This window comes from Eubalaena glacialis, chromosome 4 (genome assembly GCF_028564815.1).
Source record: "Eubalaena glacialis isolate mEubGla1 chromosome 4, mEubGla1.1.hap2.+ XY, whole genome shotgun sequence".
NCBI classification, from domain to species: Eukaryota; Metazoa; Chordata; class Mammalia; order Artiodactyla; family Balaenidae; genus Eubalaena; species Eubalaena glacialis.
Genome location: NC_083719.1, coordinates 77,781,743 through 77,805,275, shown reverse-complemented (window position 1 = coordinate 77,805,275; position 23,533 = coordinate 77,781,743). Strand labels below are relative to the sequence as shown.

The window sequence follows — 23,533 nt, the reverse complement described above, 5'->3', positions numbered from 1 at the left end:
AAAATATTACTGCTCATTGACATCTGGTCACCCAAGAACTCTGATGGAGATGTACTACGAAATTCATGTTGTTTTCATGCCTGTTAATACATCCATTCTTCAGCCCATGGATCAAGAAGTAGTTTTGACTTTCAAGTCTTATTATTTAAGAACATTTTATAAGGCTACAGTTACCATAGATGGTGATTCCTGTGATGAATCCAGGCAAAGTAAACTGAAAACCTTATGGAAAGGATTCATCACTCTAGATGCCATTAAGAGCATTAGTAATTAATGGGAAAAGTCAAAATATCAACTTAATAGGAGTTTGGAAGAAGTTGATTCCAACCTCCATAAATGATTTTGAGGGGTTCAAGACTTCAGTGCAGAAAGTAACTGCAGATGTGGTGAAAATAGTAAGAGAACTAGGATTAGAATTAGAGCCTGAAGATGTGACTGAATTGTTGCAATCTCATGAAAAAAAACTTGAACAGATGAGGAGTTGCTTCTTATGGATGAGCAAAGAAAGTGGTTTCTTTTTTTTTTTTTTTTTTTTTTTTGTATTTTGGCCACTCTGTGCAGCATGTGTAATGGTTCTCTGACCAGGGGTCAAATCCGGGCCTCCGCAGTGAAAGCACTGAATCCTAAACACTAGGCCTCCAGGGAACTTCTCCAAGAAAGTGGTTTCTTGAGATGGATTCTACTCCTGGTAGAAGTAGGTTCTGTGGTAGAAGCAGGTCCTGGTAGAAGAAGATGCTGAGAAAATTGCTGAAATGACAACAAAGAATTTAAAATATTACATAAACTTAGTTGATAAAGCAGAGGCAGGGTTTGAGAGGATTGACTCCAATTTTGAAAGAGTTCCACTGTGGGTAAAATGCTATTGAACAGCACTGCAATCTATAGAGAACTCATTTGTGAAAGGAAGAGTCAATTGATATGGCAAACTTCATTGCTGTCTTACCTTAAGACAGGCATCAATATCAAGGTAAGACCCTCCACCAGCAAAAAGATTACAACTTGCTGAAGGCTCAGATGATGGTTAGTATTTTTTAGAAATACAGTATTTTTATTTTTATTATTTTTTTAAATAAATATATTTATTTATTTTTGGCTGTGTTGAGTCTTCATTGTTGCGCACGGACTTTCTCTAGTTGCAGCGAGTGGGGGCTGCTCTCCGTTGCGGTGCACGGGCCTCTCATTGTTGTGGCTTCTCTTGTTGCAGAGCACGGGCTCTAGGTGCATGGGCTTCAGTAGTTGTGGCTCGCGGGCTCAGTCGTTGTGGTTCGCGGGCTCTAGAGCTCAGGCTCAGTAGCTGTGGCGCACGGGCTTAGTTGCTCCGCGGCATGTGGGTTCTTCCCGGACCAGGGCTCGAACCCATGTCCCCTGCATTGGCAGGCGGATTCTTAACCACTGAGCCACCAAGGAAGTCCAGAGATACAGTATTTTTAAACTAAGGTATGTACCTTGTTTTTATAGACTTAATGCTATTGCACACTTAATAGCCTACAGTATAGTGTAAACACAATGTTTACATGCACTGGGAAACCAAAAAATTCGTGTGACTCGCTTTATTGTGATATTCTCTTCTTTGTGGTGATCTGTAACCAAACCTGTGAAATCTCTTAAGCGTGCCTGTATTTTTTGTTTCAGGGGTTGTAAAGGCTTGAAAGTGATAAAATAAGAAGAGAAAATGAGAATATTGACCAAAAGTTGAACAGAGGAATTTATACCATACTCATACGTACTCCAAGAGTCCTAATAAGCACTGGAAACCTGCATTTGGGTTAGGAGACCACTAAATTGCGTTCTGGGGGTTGAAAAGAAAGTCAACAATGCAAAGGAAACTGCCACAAAAATAGAAAATGCTGCTGTAAACAGTACCTTTCAGACTAGCCAAGTATGCCTCTCTCTCCTACAATAAAGAAATAACAAATAAAAATAATTTGTGGTTTAAATTATCCTTAGGAATGGTGCGTGGCTATAAAATGCACTATGGAAATCATCTCTTCATTCAGGAACTCAGCACAGCTGTGCCAATAAGGAGGCTGTGTATGTTCTGAAGCTAAATGAAATTGTGTTCTAAGAATCTGCCTTTAGAACTAACAGCTCTGAAAGCAATGAGCAAAAAAATCTCAAGGATTATTGTAGCAAATGGCTTCAAATAGAAACATCTAGTCTGTTGGCAAGTGCCTTTTAGAAGGCAGGACTTGAATTCTCTTGAGACAAAAACACCAATCATTCCTGTGGCCTGCAGCTTACAAAAGTTACAAAACATAGGTTTTTTGAGTTACAGCTGCAGATTCAAAAATTAGTCCCAGTAGATTTTGCTTTAGTAATATAAAAAGTAAAACACCCCAAAGAGAGCAGAAAGAATTAGCTAAGGATGTTAGAGATGTGAAAGAAGATAATGGTAGAAAAAAGCCACTTCAAACATCTCCAGACTTGAATTATAAGCCAAGGTTTCTTTTGAATCTTACATCTACCTCACTCCCTGTCCCCACTCCAGGCCTTTTCCCCCACTTTCTTAATAGTAATATATGCCCAAGGCTTAAAAATAACACAAAAGTATGTAAAATAAAGTGTTAAAATCTTATAACCGCTATCTACCCTCAATCCTATTCCAAATACCTAGAACTTTTAAAAAATCATTGTCTAGCTCATAAAAGGTTAAAGGAACACTGTGTCCGGTGTGTAGTGAGTCTGTTTCTCCAGCCTCAGATTTTCTATTAGGGGCCAGTTGTATAAGCTAGAAAACAGGAGACACAGAATCAAAAGATGGAGGCTCTACTCCTCACTTCTTCCCAACCATTTTTACGCCTTTGAGCAAAGCACTTCCTTCCCTGGGATGCTTTTCCCTGTCTGGAAAATAAGGAAGGTGAAAACGCTGGTTCTTGGTTCACTTTGAACTCAAACCTTCTGTACCAGCACTGTCTAACAGAAACACAAATGAGCTACAAATGTGAGCCACGTTAGTAATTTTAATTGTTTTAATAACCACATTTAAAAAATAAAAAGAAACAGGTGAAGGTAATTTTAATAATTTCATCCCAATACAGTCAAAATATTATCATCCCAACATGTAATCAATATTAAAACATTAAAATTTTAACAATAATATTAACAGTTTACATTCTATTTTTCAAACTTAGTCTTCAAAATCTAGTGTGTATTTGACAAAAGACATCTCCATTCAGATTAGCTACATTTCAAGTGCTCAGAAGCCACATGTGGATCATTGCTACTGTTTGAGCAGCAGTTTTAAATCAGTGCTGGACGTTATTTGAAAAAAGCTCTATTTCAGTGAGTAGCTCACTTCTGCATCTCTATACTCGATTCCCTCTGTTGCCAACAAAACATTATTATTGATTATCATTTGTTGGCAATATCTAATAATCAACGAAAAAGTATTCAACCTACCTAGACCACACATAGAATTTTAGTATCAGAGCTTTGACTAATTCTAGTGCTGTTTCCCTATAATACATTTCGTCTTCAAGGGAATTTTTCTTGTCTGGCTAAGTCATTCCTATTGAATTTTAGATCACTTACCCTGAGCTTCACAGAACAATTAGGATACAGTATCATTGTTAATTAACAATTTGAAAAGTATCCTATGCTTTTAAAAGCAGGTTAAATCACTCACTTGTATCCTATCAATAATGTTCTCCACCTTTCAATCCTCTTACTAAAAAAATACCTAACATATTATAAAGCATATAGCATTACCAAGCAATGAAAGTTTGGCAAGTGAAATATCACTTAAACATTGTACTGTTTATTAATAAATTCAACAAATAACACTTGATTACCTTCCATAGGCCAAGACCTGTGCTTGGTTTTGAGGATTCCTACCTTGGTGGTTTAATTTCAAAGATTCCATCAGAGTAGTCCATTATCAGAGGCTTTGGAATTTATGTATTGGGGTAAGAGTGTAGGTTTGTATTCTATGGCATCTTTTCCTACAGACAAGCCTTCCCCCACTCCCACCCCGCCCCCAGCCAAGTCAGACACATTTTTAAATAGAACCCTTTCTATCTCTTCAAGTCTATTCTGCCTATAAAACAAAATATGCTGAAATATACTATATACCACCTTGGGTGTGTGCTATAAATTTAAAAGTACTACATATTCATTGTAAAAGAAAATATTCAAAGAACTCAGAAGTATATAAAGTAAAAAGTGAAAATTCTCCCCTCTCTTAATGCATTATTCCCAGGTGCACCCCTCAGAGGTGACCACATAGAGAATTTCACGGATATCATCCCAGAACTCTCCAAGCATATATAAATATGTATACACATATGTATACACAGACATATACATATGCAAATTTTGAGAAAGTATTTTTAAAGTAACACATGATTATGAAGAAAATGCAAATAATACAGAAGCATATAAAAATGGAATGATCATATGCACATAGAATATTTGAGGGAGTATTTTAAAACAAAGTAACACATGATTATGGAGAAAATGCAAATTATGGTAAAAAGCAAGTTGTAAAATACAAAGTAAAAATTTCCCTATCACACAGTCCCACTACCCAAATATGGGAATAAAAAATGCCCATAGTTCTTTCTGTGTGTGTTCCCTTTGTGAAATTTTCTATGAATGCACAATACACATACATATACACACACATAAGCATATATATGCCCAATATACACTTGAATATATATAAAATATATATATGCTTAATGTAGATATGAAATAGGTTCTTATTGTGAAATCAGTATATACATAGATAAGTATACAAAACAACAAAGTGAACCCCCTTGCAATCACCACCCAGACTGAAAAGTAAAACATTGCCAGCCTCTTAGAAGCCCTCTTTACGACTCTTAGTCACTACCCTCTCCCACCCTCCATTTCAAAGACTTCCACTATCCTGACTTTTAGGGTAACCAATTCCTTGTTTTTCTTTTTAATTTTACCACCTAAGCACACATCATTAAGGACTATAACTTTTCCTATTTTTAGATTTTTAAATAAATGAAGTCATACCATATGTATTCTTTTGTGTCTTGTTTCTTTTATTTGCAATATTTATTTATTTTTAGCTTAACACATCTTGGGAATCTTAGTCAATATATAGAGAATTACCTCATCCTTTTAATTCCATGATATAGAATTGAACAAATGGCCTGATAAATACCATATTATTTTCACTCTTTTTGATCATTATGAATAACGTTATAAATAACACGTTGGGCATTCATTTTCACAAATCAACTACTTTAACTCAAAAAGTAATCTTACTGCTAATATAAAATGAAATGAGGTGGCATGTTAATTATTTCAGAATTCTTGAACAAATTTCAGTTCCAATACAATAAAATTTTAACAAGGGATGATGTGTCTTCTAAATTCTAGACTGCTTTCTAAAACTTATATTTTGCTTAGAGCACATTGGTGTTGTGTTTTTCAAAGTATAGTCCTAAATTGCTATCACCACAGTTACTGAAGGAGCTTATTAAAATGCACATTTCCCAGCATTCAATATCTTTGGAGATGGGCCTGATAAATTAGTTAAGATACAGTCTAAACTGCTATAACCAAGAGACTACAAAATATAGTGGTACCAACAAGATAGAAGTTTACGTCCTTCTCATTTAACAGTTCAGTACAGCACAGGCTGGCCAATGTGGAGAAGGCAGCTCTATTCCACAAAGCTGTCCAGGGAATCAAATTAATGCTGTCTTGTTACTCTGCCAATCTTTGGGACATGGCCTTGCTTGTATGGTAGAAGCTGGTGCCTGACCATGTCCATGGGCTATCACATTCTCAGCAGAGGGAAGGGAAAAGCAAGGAAGTAGAGGGCAAGCAATTTGCCAGGAAGTGCAGAAGTTGTGCACATTCCATTCCCAGAAAAATATGGCCACAGCTAGTTACAAGGCAAGCTGGGAATAGGTGGCTTCTGGCTCTACTGGCCATGTGCCCTCCTAACACTGGAAGTGGCAGGGTTTAATTACTAAGAGGAAGAAGAAGATGGATATTGGGGGGGGGGTGCAATTAGTCTCTGCAGCACCTGGAAATCTACTTTGTTAGGTGCTCCAAGTCCTCTGTCCTCAAGGTGTGACCGGTCACTGGGCTGTAGAAATGCTCTTTTATATTTGGTTTAACGTCACTTCTCCCAAGTACCCCGGAACTTCATGAGCTATCTACACTTACTAAGAAAACCAGGAATCGGTTTAAAAAAAAAAAAAAAGCTAATATCAATAAAGTGCTAATTATATACCAAGAACTTTACATGAATTACTACATTTAATCATTACAACAAGTTTAAGGTACTGTTTACTACCCCCCTGATTACAGATAAGGAAACTATGACTTAGGGAAGTTCCTTGACCAAGCTGTACAATTAGTCGATAATTAGTAAGGGTTGGGACTTGAACCCAGAGCCTATGTGCTTAACCTTAGTCTGTACAGTGAAGCATTACATTTAAAAGAACATCTATCCTTTAAAATCTATATATGTTCAATACAAAATTTACTGATGTTAATAGTTTTGACAGAAAGAAGCAAAATTTGGGGCAATTGTTGGGAGATGATACCCAAGGCTGGCCCAGTCCTAATATTAATGATACTATTAATTGACACTGAGCATTTATACTCTGTAAGGCACTGTTCTAAGTGCTTCACCCTTGCAACGACCCTGAGTTAGGCCCTCTAATCAATCATCTTCAGTTTACAGATAAGGAAACTGGGGCATAGAGATGTTAAGTCACTTGGCCAAGGTCACACGGCTGATAAGAGTAATATGCTTAACCACTAGCCTATACCACCAACATGCAAAGAGAAGCAGGCATAGTCTCTTGGGACTGCTGATAATGATGAGTCATATCTACCAAAGTTCTGATACATATTGCCTTTTTTACAGGGTATTTCTTAGGTAACAAGTTTTATGTGTGAGGTTGGAGGCTGTCTGATACACAGATAAGGCAATTAGCAAGTCCTCTGAACATTATGATGACAAACATCTTACTTCATCATTATCAATTAATATTTATCAATTTCTATACTAAGTCCTGGAGCTCAACTGGGTGTATCTGGTTCTTATTTTCATCATGGCTGCTTTAAGTAAAATGATTCTCCCAAATTTGCATTTGACTTTGGTCATGCAAGGCACACTCCAGGATGAGTGGATGGTACTAGGACAAGGAATGTTGTATTTCCCTCCAATGACCAGTGTTATTTTTGCTCCCTAAGCTTCATCTTACCTCATTGCTTCAGTGAACTTGGAACTGCCACCTCATGGTTTGCTGCATTCTAGAGACAATTCTCACTATAAGAAAAGAATAGGCATTATGATTATATGAATTATTGAGAATTTCCAATGTACTGTATACACCTTTGGGGGGCATGAATTAAAGGGGTAGCATGAAGAAGTTTCTCTGTGGTGAGAGAACAGTTCCATATCTTGATTATGGTGGTAGGTACACAGATGTATACATGGAATGAAATTGCATCTCGTACACACACACACACACACACACACACACACGCGCAAATGTATGCAAGTAAAAAATGATGAAAATGGAATCAAGTCTGTAGTATAGTTAACATTATTATATGATGTCAATTTCCTGGTTTTGATATTATATTACAATCTTATTACCTATTGTATTACATACAAGATGTCACCACTGGGAGTTGGGTGAAGGGTACATAGGAGTCTGTGAACTATTTTTCCAACTTCTTGTGAGTCTACAATTATTTTCAAATAAAATGTTTTAATGGTGGGGGTGGAGAGGGTGGAAAAGTGGTTCCAAGACCAGCTCTGGCCATCAGCTGAGAACTTGGAAGAAAAACAGAATCTCAGGCCCTACCCCAGACCTACTAAATTAGAATCTGCATTTTAACAAGAACCTCAGATGATTCATATGTACATTAAAGTTTAGAAGCACTGCTATACAAGAAATAAAAGTCATATTCAAGTATTTCTCACTCTTTCAAAAAAAGTTTCTTCATTTCAGTGTCAGAAAGGTTATTCCAGAGGTCCAGGCCTGCTTCATTGGTGTTCAGCCAGTTTGGTCACACAGGGTACTAGCTCAGAAGACCCTCCTCCCCGCCATGAGATTTAATACTCTATCTTGAAATTCTTAATAATTTTATCTTTGCCTTTGTGTTTTTTAAGTGAAGCCCTATGAGACCACAGCCCATGCACTAGGAGCTTGGAGCCTCAACTTACCCACCAGCCCACTTCCCTGCCTCACTGAGATGGGTTCTCAGCTGCCCTGGCACTTTAGAACCCTCACCCCAACCCCCCTGGTCCTCACCCAGCTATTACTACTGAACTCCAGACCCAGCAGGGGTCTGAGCATAGATGGAAGGGTTGCATAGCTCCCTGAGACATCTCAGGGTGAGGCATGTGGCAGGCATCCCCGTCCCAGACTGGCAGTGCCACAGGGTGTTCACAATGTAACTGTGGGTGAAAGAGAGCCTCTCACCCACCTCTGATCAAGGTATTTAGCAAGTTCCAGCATGGAGGTGGCACTACCCTCAGCGGTGCCCCGTCCGCCATGGATTCCCGCGGGCAGTAAGCCCAGGGGTAAGGGAGATATCTGGCAAGAATTCTCTGCCTCCTTCCAGGACATGGGTCTGTCCCATGGCTGGTGGAGGGGGGATGCCAGCAGCTGGTGGGTGGTATATGTGCTTAGTCACAGGATGGGGCTCTTTCAGAATCTGCGTTTGCCAGGTTAAGTGGCCCTATGCTTGCAGATGTGAAACATTAAATAGCAAATAAAAACACCGTTACAAATTGGAAAGACTGTGGAAGAAAGAAAAAAACTTTATATTTTACTTTTCTTGCTTTCTGAACAGGGGCTCCACATTTTCATTTTGTACTAGGCCTGGCAAATTGTGTAATCAGTGCCGCAGAGGGACTGGGAATCAAAAAATGAACTTTCAGCACCTGCATGGTAAGTACCTGGGCCCAGTGGTGAACTATAATGGGTACCAAAAGCAGCCTTCGTTGTAAGATGGCTCCAGGAATCCTTCGGCAACATAAGGTGTGCTTGTCCCTCTCTTTAAAGAAGACTTTCCAAAATGGAAAGCATCAGCCAGCACCAAGAATTGTAAGCACAGCTCTCCCTATTCTTTCTGTTTATGCCTACTTGTACCCAGGTATGCTTCCATATTTTCTAATTGTAAGAAAAGAAGACATAATCAGCAGTAAATATTCTTCCACTTTTAAAAATTAAAATTCCCAAGTGGAAGAATACAGAAAAAAAAAGTGGGATTTTGGAATAAGTCTGGGAAGAGAGAGAGAAAGGACTTAAGGTTTTAGAGACTATATTTATATTCCTATATGTTTAGTTCTTCCTTAATTCATTCATAAAATAATTATTCATTGAGCCACGCCCTAAAAGATCACTAGTGAACTTAATTTCCTCTGAAGCATTTTTGGAATCCTGCACTTTTTCCGTAAATAAATTTAAATCCTTGCCTTTTTCAACTCTTCCCCATAATTTATTTATGAATAAAAAAGTTATATTCAGAAATAACACACATCATTTATTATTTATTGTCTTGTAGAAAGTTCTTAGTAATGGTTGTTTTAGGGTATGGAATTACAGGTGATTTTAGTTTTCCTCTTACTGTTTCCCCGTTTGTCTGCAGTCAATATTATAGGGGGCATTAGCAATATTACATGATAGGGCCCTAATGCCTCTGATACTCATTATTCTTTGATACGAACTACTTGGATTTTTTTCAGAAATGTACTTTGATCTTTTGGATACAGCCATCCGTTCACTAACAGGAGTGATAAAGCTAAGTATGAACTTCCCACATTTAAGGGGTGCTAATTCATTCAACAGCCCAATTAAGTCACCAACTGATAACCCAATTTATTACAACATATCAGACTCCAAACACCCAATTAATTAACTCCACTGCTCTACATGAGCATACATATCCTGACTCTGTTAACTGAATCATGAAGTTTGTTTTTTTTTTAAACCAGTGATTTCCATATTATGTTGTAGGGCAGTGAGTCAAAGCAGCCTAAAAACTCCTTATTATATTTTCAGTTGAAAAACTGCTTGTCTTAGAATTATGGGGAACCTACCATAATAAAGTATATTCAGTATGTACTAACTAAATAATTGTAACTATTAATTTGTCCTACTTTCAACAGCTTTCAAATAACTTCTGTCTTCCCACAGTATTTTTTAGACAGAACTTAAACTGTAAAATGGAAGGAAAGGAAGCACAGGCATTTAAGACGGTAACACTGCTAATGAGGCTAGACTTTGCGAATAATCCAGTCTGGTGGTCCTCAATCCTCACTGCACCTTAGAGTCCCCTAAAGTTTTTTAAATATACAGATGCCTGAGCCCAACCCCAGATCAATTAAATCAGACTCTTAGAGAAGGGCTTAGGCATGGCAATCTATTTTATATACTAGTCACCATTCTGAATGCTTTTACATAATCATTTAATACTACACCTCATAACATAGGTACAATTTATCATCATCTCCACTTTACTTGTGAGGAATTGAGGCTTAAGGAGGTAAACTGAAGTAAGCGACAGATCTAGGATCATTCCAGGCCGCATCACAACCTGCGTTATGCTATGAATTTCGCAACCCTTCAAGCTATCTTCCCAAAGACTAGAACACTGCCATATAATTCTTACCCAGGATATATATACTCAGAAGAAACAGTCAGAAATGAATAAATGTATAAAATGCAGACTGACTTTAGGGAGAGCTAAAGGCACCAGTAAAATAGAGGCGATGACATAAATTTTGTAAAAGACACCTTGAAACAATGAAAATTAGGACAGCATAGTCTGGCTGGTGGTGATCAGGATAATGCTATCATTTATTGAGTGCAATTTTAGAGAAAAGAAAACTAAGGCAGAGAGAGGATAAGTAACTTGCCGAGGATCACACAACTAGTGAGTGACACGGCAGGGATCTAAACTGAGGAAATGTGGCAACCAAACCCATGCAACCGGAAAACAGGGAATGAGAAAAACAAGCCAACTTAGTGATGAAGCTCACAAATATTTATTTAGGCCAACTGTGCAAAATGAAGCCCTCTTTCTCAAGAAGCTAAACTTGATTATTAATATAATTTCATGTTGAATAAAAGTGCATGAGTAAAATAGAAACTTCTCCCTTAAGAGGCTGACAATTAAGTGGGAGAGTTAAAGTAGAGCAAGATGAGATTCAAAAATTAGGTAAGAGATAGGATTGGATGTTCTTAAAAGTACCTTCCAACTCTGGAAGATTCTATGAATCTCTTTTTTGCCTTATCAAAGTTGTGCTTTGAAAAGTTTCGGAAGGTACTACATAAACCACAAGCATGGGGCTTCCAAGGAGGGAGAAAGAACCTCTGGCTTGGGTGTTATCATTCTGCAATCTGCAGAACTTTGTCTGAATTTGAACACCAAGTCAACAAATCTGATTCCTTTTGTTACATACAGGAAGAACCAATTTATATCATATCATATTCATTTGTGCAGTTGCATTGTGTCCAGAAACTAGAAATTCTCCATCTTACCTAACTATCATTAAAGGGAGGGGAAAATCCTAACCAAAATATATTCAAGCTGTTGGTGTGAGCAGATAGAAAGGATGCAATGCTAGGTCTACAAAATACCTTGTGGAGAAGCTGGATTTCGATTGCTTGTGTTTGATGGGATTTTCAAATTACCTTCAAAAGTAGGTCATAAGTGCCTGCCCGAATTAGAGGAAGACTCTCTAGGGACTCCTGCTGTGTTTTAAGAAATCTCCTTTGGAGCACAGGCAGCCTTGTCCCCAGAAAGGATTATATGCAACAATTTCTATCTTGTCTCTAACATGACCAGAATGGGTAGAGACACAGGATACAACACCCTCTGGCTATTGTCCAGGGACCAATTACTATATTCACAGCTAACTTAATGGGATCCTGAGCAACATCATTAAGGGCACAGTAGGCAATAAATGATTATTAAGAACCTTGTGACATTCCCTAGGTATCTATGCCTGGTCTACCTCTCTTATCTAATACCATCTGTGGATGCACAGATGACCTGGAAATGGAAATTGTGTAACTAATAACTTCTAATTGAAAGAAATCTAAAGTAAGCTTCTGTATACTGCTCATTGCATGTTACATCTTAGTTCACACCTAGGGAATCTAAACTAGTTATGGCTAACCGCTTTGGAACTCTGAAGATCAATCATTAGGTTTCATAACACCTACTTGTTCTCAGTGAAATAGTATTTTAAAAATTAAGTTGAGTGACAATAGTTTTTGTTAGGAGAATTTGTAACTTCTTGAGAGATGACTCAGGGTGCCAAACAGAGAGAGGTTGTTAAAATGCAGATTCTTGGCCACTCCCCAGACCTGCTAAATCCAAACCTTCAGGGCTGGAGTCTAGGGACCTAAATTGTAACAAGCTCCCCAGGGGATCCTTATATACTTCAAAGTTTGAGAACTTCTGCCCTAGGGTATCACTAAACCAAAGCTAAAAATCACTTGTTACTACCAAATGCTATAAAATGTTGAACTTTTAGCACAACTTTAATTGGCTATAGGAAATCAGCACTTCTTAGTATTAGAAAAATTCCAGTCACAATTTGACTTTCTCATATTTAGGGGCATGATTCAGCAGGTAGCAAAGATGCCATCAGCATCCCTATAGAAATCTGGCCCATCCTGTACAAGGCTGCTGCACACAGGCTCCCTCCCCACCTCTTGACTGGTACTATGATCGGTATGACCCAAACTTCATCACTGTCTTTTTCCTTCATCATCATACTCTCTCTGTTTCTCTAAAGGACAATGTTAATTTGGGGTATCACATAAAAACCAGTACACTTTTCCCTTAACGATATTTAAAATTTTTTCTTATATTGTTCTTTTCAGTGTATTTACTGACTGAATGGCACAAAAACTTGTCCCTATGGTGGCAAAATTCTTTGCCCAACAAATATTCTGCTTTTAAATAATATTCATAAGTCTATCTGAGCTAACAAAATGACAAAAAACTCAAACAAACCAAAAAACCCAGGATTTTGGGTTCAGCAGCCTAAGAGAAAGACCATGTCCACAAGATATATGAAGCTATCCCCTCAGGCACATGAGAATTATTTCACCAAATTCAAAGTGTAATCCTATCGTGGGCAGTGAATTTTTTGCCTTTTGGAGAATATCAGAAGCCTGAAAACTTATAAAACTATTAAAGAACTGGTAACACGCAAGAACCTTTTATTACAGAAGTTTCCATGCTCGTTTGTTTTTCAGGAAGAAATACAGCAAGTACAAACACTTGATGAAAACAACATTTATCTACCTAACTGAGCTCACACAGGAACTAGAAATTGAAACGTACCTGTCAAAGAAAAAAAAAAAGAAAGTTCAATTGCTTAGGCACTAGAAATCAAACCTCTTTCATAAAGAAAACTCTCCCAATCAGACACCATTCAGCATGGCTCTACTAGCGTCACTTCTCAAAAGGCAGAAGTCTTAAATGGTATGAATCATAACAGCTGGCTTCCACCAACTGCCACTCCAGCAGACAGGAAGCTGGTTGTCAATTGGGTGGTAGGGTGTCACTGTCCGGGCAGCTCAGCCTGGGTGGTGGTGGGGCCTGTGAGAGGAGGGGAAGCCCATCTAGGGAAGTTTTGCAGGTAGTAGCTTAGTAAATGGTTCTTTCACAAATTTTTGCATTTAGACTGTGATGCAGAGAAAGCTCTAGTTAAATGTCATAGTCCACTGGGGTCTTTTTCTACCCAGGGAAGGAATATAAGAAGTATGGCTACAGCCCATGCTGAATTTATAATCAATATATAAACTGAATGAAGACAAAAGACATTGAAATTGTTGAGAAATAATCCATTTGCTTAGATAATAAGATTTAAAAGGAAATTGACTAGAATGCTATAGAGAATTTGTTTCTTCATAGCAGAGGTGTTTAAAGTTAATTCTGTAAAGCTACAATAATCATGACAACGTACGGTATCGGGAAAAGGATAGACACATAGATCAATAAAGAAAAGAGTCCAGAAATAGACCCACATAAATACTATGGCCAACTGATTTTTGACATAGGTGCAAAGGTATTTGAATGGAGAAAAGACCACCTTTTTAACAAATGGTGTAAATTTATTATGTGGGAAAAGAAAATGAACCTAGACACTTATCTCACATCTTTTACAAAAATTAACTCAAAATGGGCCACAGACTTAAACGTAAATGTAAAACATTTAGGGGAAACATATGGAAAATTTTCGTGGCTTTGAGATAGGCAGAGAGTTCTTAGATTTAACACTAAGAGTACTGTCTTTAAAAAAAATTGATAAATTGGACTTCATCAAAATTAAAAACTTATTTTGCTCTGCAAAATGATACATTTTGCTCTGCAAAAGATACTTTAAGAGAATTAAAAAACAAGCCAGAGACTGGGGGAAAATATTTGCAAATCACATACCTGACAAAGAACTTGTATCCAGATTACACAAAGAATTTTCAAACCTCAACAATATGAAGACAAACAACCCAATTTTAAACATTGGCAAAAGATCTGAAAAGACCCTTCAAAAAAGAAGATATAAGAATGGCAAATAAGCACATGAAAAGGTACCCTACATCATTAGTCATTAGGGAAATTCAAATTAAAACCACAATGAGACACTAATATGCATCCTCTGGAATGACTAAAATTAAAAATGAAAAGTTGACAACACAAAGTGTTGGTAAGTACACAGAGAAGCCCAAACTCCAAAATAAATAAATAAATAAAAAGGAAATGGGATAGCCACTTTGGAAAATGGTTTCGCAGTTTATTATAAAGTTAAATACACACTTACTATATGCAGTTAATCCCACTCTTAGGTATTTGCCCAAAGGGATAAAACTCATGTTCACATAAAAACCACTTGTGAATATTTATAGCAGTTTTATTCAGAATCACCAAAAATTAGACAGAATGCAAACATCCTTCAACTGATAACCAAACTGTGATGCATCCATAATGGAATACTATTTAGCAATAAAAAGAAACAAACTACAGATACATTCATGCACATGGATGAATCTCAAATGCATTATGCTAAGTGGAAGAAGCCAGACCAAAAAGGCTACATACCGTATGATTCCATTTATGTGACATTCTGAAAAAGCAAAACTGTAGGAATAGAGAACTGATCAGTGGTTGTCAGGGGTTAAGAGGGAGGGGAGAAGTGTCTGACTACAAAGGAACAGCATGAGGGAGTTTGTTGGGAGTAATAGAGCTATTTTGTTTGTCTAAAACAAAAGTAAATTTTCCTGTACGTAAGTTAAAAATAAATTTTAAAGAGTTTATTCTGAGCTAACACTTGAATATTTTACAGCAAACCTTCTGGAATTGCCACTGCAAACCAAGACATGCTTCAAATTTTCTATTTTTAAAGTAAATTTCCAATATATCACAAATTATGTTCTGTTTTGGAAAACAGTCAAAAATAACATTCAATTGATCTATTCAAACCGATATGCTTAGAGTGAGTGTGTAAAAAACAGGTTAATTTTAAAACCACAAGACAGAAACATTTTTTTTTAAAGATTCAGGAAACTAAAAATGAAGCAAAGATACTGATCAATTCAAAATCTACATAGGACAGACCTCTTCCTCCATGCAGAATACAAGAAATGTCAACATTTGACAAAGCTAAATCATGCTGCTTGGCTTTCTATACTATTGAAGTTTAATACAATCTGCTGACTCCAGTACCATTTTTTTTACCACGGGTCAGAGTTACAATAGATCATTAACATTCTGGACTGTTGTTTTTAAGAAATGTGACTAGCCCTGTTAGAGACTAATACTTTTTTTTTTAATTGAGATATATAAATGATATACAACATTGTGTGAGCTTAAGGTGTACAACATATTGATTTTGATACTTTTATATTGCAATGTGAGGCTAATACTCATTTGCAGGTAAATCAAATCATACTTTATACTTTTAATATTTTTTATGTTGGCTCAGTTGAGAAATATTTTTTTTAAGATTTTTATCTTTTTTTTTTTTCTTAATTTATTTATTTTTGGCTGCATTGGGTCTTTGTTGCTGCGTGCAGGCTTTCTCTAGTTGCAGTGAGTGGGGGCTACTCTTCCTTGCGGAGCACGAGCTTCTCATTGCGGTGGCTTCTCTTGTTGCAGAGCAAAGGCTCTAGGCACGCGGGCTTCAGTAGTTGTGGCACGCAGGCTCAGTAGTTGTGGCGGCATGCGGTATCTTCCTGGACCAGGGCTCGAACCCACGTCCCCTGCATTGGCAGGCAGCCTCCCAACCTCTGCGCCACCAGGGAAGTCCCTCAGTTGAGAAATATTGAAGAGAACTATCACAATTCAAATAACCGGAGTATTTAAATTACCTAAAATAATCTTACACATAAGAGAAGTGATTTATTCAAGGCAAAGATAGAGAATCAAGAGGTACAGAATCAGAATCAGAGAACAGTTCTCCTCATTCTCAGTTAATGGCCCTGCTTCCAAGACCAGATTACAGATTGATTGATTGATTAGCTGTATCGGGTCTTAGTTGTGGCACGTGGATCTTTCATTGTAGTGCATGGGCTTCTCTCTAGTTCTGGCAGGCACACGGGCTCAGTAGTTGCGGTGCACTGGCTCTCTAGTTGTGGTGTGAGGGCTCCAGAGCACACGGGCTCTGTAGCTGTGGCATGCGGGCTTAGTTGCCCCGTGGCATGTGGGATCTTAGTTCCCCAACCAGAGATCAAACCGGCGTCCCCCGCATTGCAAGACAGATTCTTAACCACTGGACCACCAGGGAAGTGCCCAGATTACAGATTATAAGCACATTTCTGTTAATTAGTCATCATTAAAATTAATTTGCTATAACAATTTGAAGGGGGCAGTGCTATGCAACCATATCAACCCTTGGAGACAAATGTATTCCTTTCCTTTTCCAGGCATATAATATTCCCTACAATTGAACTGAAATTTTAATCCACTCAGGATGGACAATAGTCAATGTACAGCCATGAAACTTTATTCAGTAAATATGTGACTACTACCGGTAGCAACAATCTCTTACTCTTAAATACTTTTTGCAAATAATCACTTTTTTAAAAAATTTTATTTTATTTATTCTTTTATACAGCAGGTTCTTATTAGTTATCCATGTTATACATATTAGTGTATACGTGTCAATCCCAATCTCCCAATTCATCACCCCTCCCTCCCCCCGCCACTTTCCCTCCTTGGTTAGGAATTAGTGCCTGAATGGTGCTTCTCATCTAATATCCCTTATTCTCATATCTTACATCCCCTGTTAGACTATGCTGCCCTGTTTCGAATTCTGTAAATATTGTAACCTATAAGGGTCATGTTGGTTCTTAAATTTCCAAAATCCAAAGCAACAGCGAAAGCCATGACAGATCAAAAGATCAAAGATGATAAATATGATACTTGAATAAACTGCTGACTGAAAACAAAATGGGATCAGGGCAAATGCAATTCTAATTCTCTAAGTAGAAACAGAAAAGCTTCTGTGTTCATATATGTGATATATATATTTTCTACTTTTTGCCATAATATGTTCTGGAAACCATGCTATAAAGTGAGTGGTATTTTGCTTTTGGAACAAGTGATATCATTGGGGATTGTGCTTTTGACCAAAGACTCATTATCAAATAAATCATAGATATGAACAATATGCAATAAAAGCAAAGATATAACAAGTATAAATCCTTATAATTTAAAATTATAAGACAAGCATTTTCTTTTTTTCTTTTTGGCTGTGCCATGCAGCTTGCAGGATCTCAGTTCCCCAACCAGGGATTGAACCTGCACCCTAGGCAGTGAAAGCCTGGAGTCCTAACCACTGGACCACCAGAGAATTCCCAAGATGAGCATTTTAAATGGGCACCTGTGCACACATTTGTTATACCAAGGGTTCCAATATATCACAAATTATCTATGCCACACATAAAAATAAAATTAGCTTTCATAAATCTCACTAAAGTCAATATGTTAGCTATAATAAATCAAAGTTAAATGAAACATTTTATTTACCTTCTAACTATTTAACAGAATATTTGGTGTTTGTGTGGAAGGGGTGATTCAAATGAACTTAAGTCCTTCTTTCAAGACCAACAACAATATAAAATAGATAACTAATAAGAACCTGCTGTATAAAAAAATAAATAAATTTAAAAAATTTTTAAAAAAAGACCAACAACAAAACCAACTCCCAAGCTGCCCCCCAAAGTAGAACCAACCATTTCCTTTTTATTAATTTTACTGTGACAACATGACACATTCAGTGTAATTCCTCAAACCTTAGAGCCATGTTCAAAGACAGAAGTGCTAGATTTGGAAAAGGAAATTTTAGGTTCTGACCAAGCTCGGTCACTTACCAATTGGGTGACCACAGCCTCTCTGATCCTCAGTTACCTTAAAGGTAAAATTAGTATAAAACAATGACTATCTCACAGAGTACAGAGAAAATTCAAAGAGATAATATAACTTAATTGTTTTTAAAATGCAAAGCCCCATCAGGAATTCAAGCTATTATTAATTATCAATATTGTTCTAGATGTTGATGGCATTTGGTCCACTATTAGCATGTTTTAAAGTGAAAAGCTGAACAGGCATTTTGCCCCATCTAATCTTCCTACTTCCTCAGTTTATTCAGAAATGCATGTGCTCCTTTTCAGTACAAAACAGCATGGAAACAGTTAAGAGTTGTGAGGTCACTCTTTACCACGCTTCTCATTCTCAGAGCTTATTTGACACCTTTCAGGGCACTTTGCACTATGCTGAAAAGCCACAAAAACAATTATCATGTGGGAGAAAGGGACATTTTGGTCACTATATTGTGCAATTCTGTGGACAGGACATTTTTCTCAGTCAGTACAGAGGGAACGAGTTTTATTGGTGTGCAGGAGAATTAAACCAAAGTCATTTTGCTTTCAAAGACATACAACTTCCTAGAGACTGCTCTTCAAGTGGGAAAGGCAAGGAACAAAGAGGGAGAGAAGCCCAGAAAAGTGTCAGTCAAGACTGGGTATCTCTGTCTTAGGAAACCAGAGCTGTATTTTCCATATAGCTGAGAGAATGAGAGAGAACCCCGCCCACCTCACCTTCTACACAGCAACACCCAGAGAAAGAAGGAATTTGAACTGGAGGGTAGGAAGTGAGAGGGGGTTGGGGGCAGGGGGATACTTACTCCCAGATTACAATTTTTGAAAAGAACCAGAGGGTCCTAGGAGGAGGAAAGAACTTTGGAGACTAAGAGACTGTAGAGAGAGTAGTCTAGAACTGGGATAGCTTCCCCCAAGATTGGGAAGGGGAAGAGGCTGCCAGTCCCAGGAAGGGTTCAGCCCAAGTCCACTGTCTTTTCAGCTCCCCAGGAAAGGACACACCTGGAGAGGAGAGTTGGACCTAGTACCCCAGTTCCCAGATGAGCTATACCTCTCAGGAAATCACATAGACCACCATCATAAATGTTTCAGTGCTAAGTAGTGACTAGGGAAAGTTTCAGCCTCCCTTCTCATAATCCCTATCAACGCCACCCTCAATGCAATGGCCATATAAACACACAATCTAAAGTAAAACCAGTGTGTTTGCTATGTAAACCCAGTTTTAATTCACATCCCCTGGTTCCTTCCATGCAGATTGCATCCAATCTTAAACCCTTCCTAAAGGGAAATTCTTGAGCTTCTAATGGATTATACCAGCACCAATGGACATAGACTAGAGAGCCCTCCCCATGTATTCTGGGACCTCTGTAACACCTGTAGATTTATTGTTCTACCACACAGAGAGATGCGGGGCTCAGTGCCAGATTTACCAATAATGATGATGATGATGATAAATAATGCAATATGACATTTCTTACACTTGAATGGAATGGAGTAAAAAACAATCACACATGACACAACAATTGCTCAGCTTAAAATTTGTGTTTAGGCAACAAATATTTATGTCCCTTTTGTAGGTATTTCACTTTTATTCTCTATGAACATTTAGTGAAGTTCCTTTCAAACCATCAAGCTCCTACTTCAGCTGTGTCCAAGGAAAGGAGGAGATTTTTGCTTCTCAGCTATAACTCCATAATGTCTGTGTTCTCTTTTCATAACAGAAGCCACTGCCTTGTATTAAGACATTAGTAGAAACTATTTTATAAGTGGCTTTAAAAAATAACTCACAAAACTACTAAGACGTGTATAAGACAGAATGGCCTTCAGCACTGAAAAGCACTAAAGCAGAGACTGAAAACTAGAAAGCTGTGGGCTAACTCAGGCCAAGAGACTTTTTTAACGTCCACAAAACTTTTATTGACATTTTTAGTAAGGTGCCAACAAATAAACTCAGAAAGCCCATGTAAAAATCTTCGATTTACAGCTTTTCTTGAAAAATTAGACGATCGGACAACACTGGGTCCCTGCAGGTTCACCTGGCAACAATCAGACAAACCAGAAAATCACTGAGCCCTTTAAACACCCCCAGCTCACCACAGTCCAGCACCTTCAGTCTCTGCGGCAAACTGGCCACTTCACTCATTTCGGGTACCTAATGGTCCCTGAAGGCATCTGAACTGGTGACCTCAGTTCCAAAGGATAGGTAAGAAATGCTCATTAAATACGTGGCAACCCAGAATAAGGGGTGGCCCAGCACTTGAAGACCAGCGATGGCCTTGATGTTCACACAACCTCTGCACCGCACGCTAGACATCAGAGATGGAGCAAGTCCTGAACAAGGTTACTTCCTTTTCACTTTTTTCTTCCACTGAATTATCATATAAGACAGATTTCTTCTCAGTTATTCAGTCCAAACAATAGCTACGCAGTGTATATAGTGACTAGAATGACACTGAAAGAGCTGATTCAGACCCTGCTTCTCCTGGTTGTAATAAGTTAGGCAGGTTGCTTTTAAATTAAGTGTCTCAGTCTCCTCATTCGTAAAATGAATGAGTTTAGCTAGAATGATCATTAAGATCACTTTTAGTTGGCCTCTCCCCATCTATACCACCTCTACTTATCTAGAATCTATCTACTTAACCCTCAAAAAATGTTCAAGTTCCACACCGCCACAAAACTTCTGCAGACTTCTCCTTTCTTTGAAGTTTTAAGCTCATAAACACTACCACCCAAATTAGCACTTACTAATTCTCTAATCACTTTGAGTTTGTTGGTTCATTCCCCATATTCAAACAGAAGATCTCTTTAAATAAGAGACTACCCCGTTTATTTTTTAAATCTTCCACAGTATTTTACATTTATTTAGCATTCAATAATCGTTAATTAAACTGAATAATGATACAGAAAATATCTATAAAGTGGTAAACTTCCCAAAGAGCAACTTTCACCAGCCTCCTGAGAAGGAATTAACCTTATCAGGGTCACAACTTGCCCATTTGATTCAGGCAGGCATAATGTGTACTATGCAATGAAGAGACACACAACTAGATTATCCTATTGTTTTGTACATGTTCATTGCTTCCTTCCATAGTCGAAATGCTCAAAAGAGGAAAAATACAAACAATAACTCACTACAATAATATACTGTATTACTCACTGAAAGATTAGGTTACTCACTAAGATACAGCATGAGAAAAATTTTCCTACCACAATTAAGAAAAGAAAATCAATTTCTGTTAAGGGGCTGCGGGTCAGACATTTAAAAACTACAGTGAAAACCACCCTTGCTCCTCCCCCACCCCTTGGATGTCATCAGAAGTTCTGAGTAAGAGGAGGCCAAGTTAAGATGCCATGTGGGCGGGGATTTACCCACCTTCACCAGAAAAGCAATGGTATACAGGTTTTACTTGTTCTGGTCAAACTCTCCTCCCCACCCCCAAATAATTAAAACTTTAGATATGTGGTCAGTCAGTCCTTCCCTATCAAAAAGCAAAGTAAACAGGAGAAAAGAATAATTCAAGTATAAGATTACTTAAAAAAATTTTTTTGTGATTGCCTTAATTTATTCAATGAATTTAAGATAATTAACACTCTAGTAAACTAAATTAGCAAGTGTTAATCACGCCTTAACAGCTAGCCGAATCTAGCGGATTGAAGTTAAATCAATTTTAAAAATGCTCTCCTGTGATGGAACAACATTTAATACAGGCGTTTCCACTTAACCCATATTCTGTGGAAGGAGAATTCGTTCTGTAATTTGTATTATACACATACAATGCTTGAGGGTCTGAATCAAGAGGTAGTGTACATGTAGGCTAGAGAATTTATTAAGGGGAGGGGGTGAATCATGAAAAAAATCTCACTTGGACCTTTGTGGAAAATCATAGCCCTATCCAATTTAAAAGTATGGGAAATACTGATTAAATGCCTATAAATTTTTCTGGGGAATCCCTGTAAAACGCAACAAGGTTTTACAATCTGAGGAAAACAAAAATCGTCTCAAATTTTTAAAAAATAATCATTTTTAAAAACTGCCTTGCAACAGTTTCAAGCCTTTGAACGGTTTGTTTTTATCTGGTAGTGCTGATCACCCAGTTAATTCATCCCCTCTGACGGGAAGCCTGTCAGTCCCTCCACACACAGCCTGAAGACGGCTCCTGATTAGGCTTCCTCCTTTAGCCACGCCTACACATGGAGCATCGCGAGGAACGGAAAGTATGCCCAGCCTCCGCAGCCCCTCACACACCCATCTCCTACGCTTAACATCAATAGCTTAAACTCTAGGTTTTCCCACACCCCTGTCAAATGAAATGGACAGAACTCAAACGAACCTAAGAATGATGTCGCTGTTTCTCTTAATTTAGGTCAAGGACACTTACACTCTTCTACTGCCCTTTGAAAGGAAAATCCTAAGTGCCGCTCCAAGTCCCATAAAAAGGCACAACCCTGCTCCTATGGCGAACTCCAAAGGAACGGAATACCGCTTCTCTGGGATCACAACAGGGCATGCCGTGGGAAAAACCTTTAAATTCCGTTTTCTTTAGTACTATGCCCACCACACCAAAGGGATTTAACCTTTAGGCATGGTGTTGTACTTAAGATGCTCCACACAATCTAGCAGAAACTCTTAAAACCAAGGGCCAACTCACTAATTTCAAATTTAGGGTGAAATGACGGAGAAGGGCATCCTCCCCCATTTCAGTCGCTCAGCAATAGCAATGAGTTTTGAGGAGAGACTCTCCAGTGACTCCGCCTACAGCGACCTCCCTCACACGCACACATCCTACTCCACAAACTAACGCAGCCGTCGGGGGACGAAGTCCTTACTTGGCCTCACATTCGGGGTAGGGATCCTCTTCTCCAAGGACCACCAGCGCAGGAAGACACTCTCCCCTACACTCCCGGCTCTCTACTACTATACCCCCAAGGGGCGGGGCTTCTACCCCAGGTAACCAGACCAGGCAATCTGGACACCCAATTAGCAGGGGATCCCCCAAACCAGCCTGGCCAATAGCGGCCAGTGGGCCAAGACGACCAGACGTGACGTCAGGTGTGATTAAATTGGCGCGTCACCTCGACGTCAGCCTCTTACCTCTCGGACGTCCCGTCCCGGGAGCAAACTCCAGCGACTTTGGGCTCCGCCCCCGTGAGAGTGGAGGGCGGCCAATGAGGACGGCTCTGAG

At 38.3% G+C, this 23,533-nt stretch overlaps 1 long non-coding RNA gene across 1 annotated transcript; it reads right to left on the bottom strand.

Annotated features, from left to right (window-relative positions):
* Positions 1 to 355: 355 nt before the first annotated feature.
* On the bottom strand, positions 356 to 23,350 carry LOC133090878 (uncharacterized). Its single transcript, XR_009700824.1, has 3 exons — positions 23,178 to 23,350; positions 7,203 to 7,267; positions 356 to 747 (listed from the first exon to the last, which is right to left on the bottom strand). It is a non-coding gene; the product is annotated as an uncharacterized LOC133090878 (long non-coding RNA).
* Positions 23,351 to 23,533: the final 183 nt, after the last annotated feature.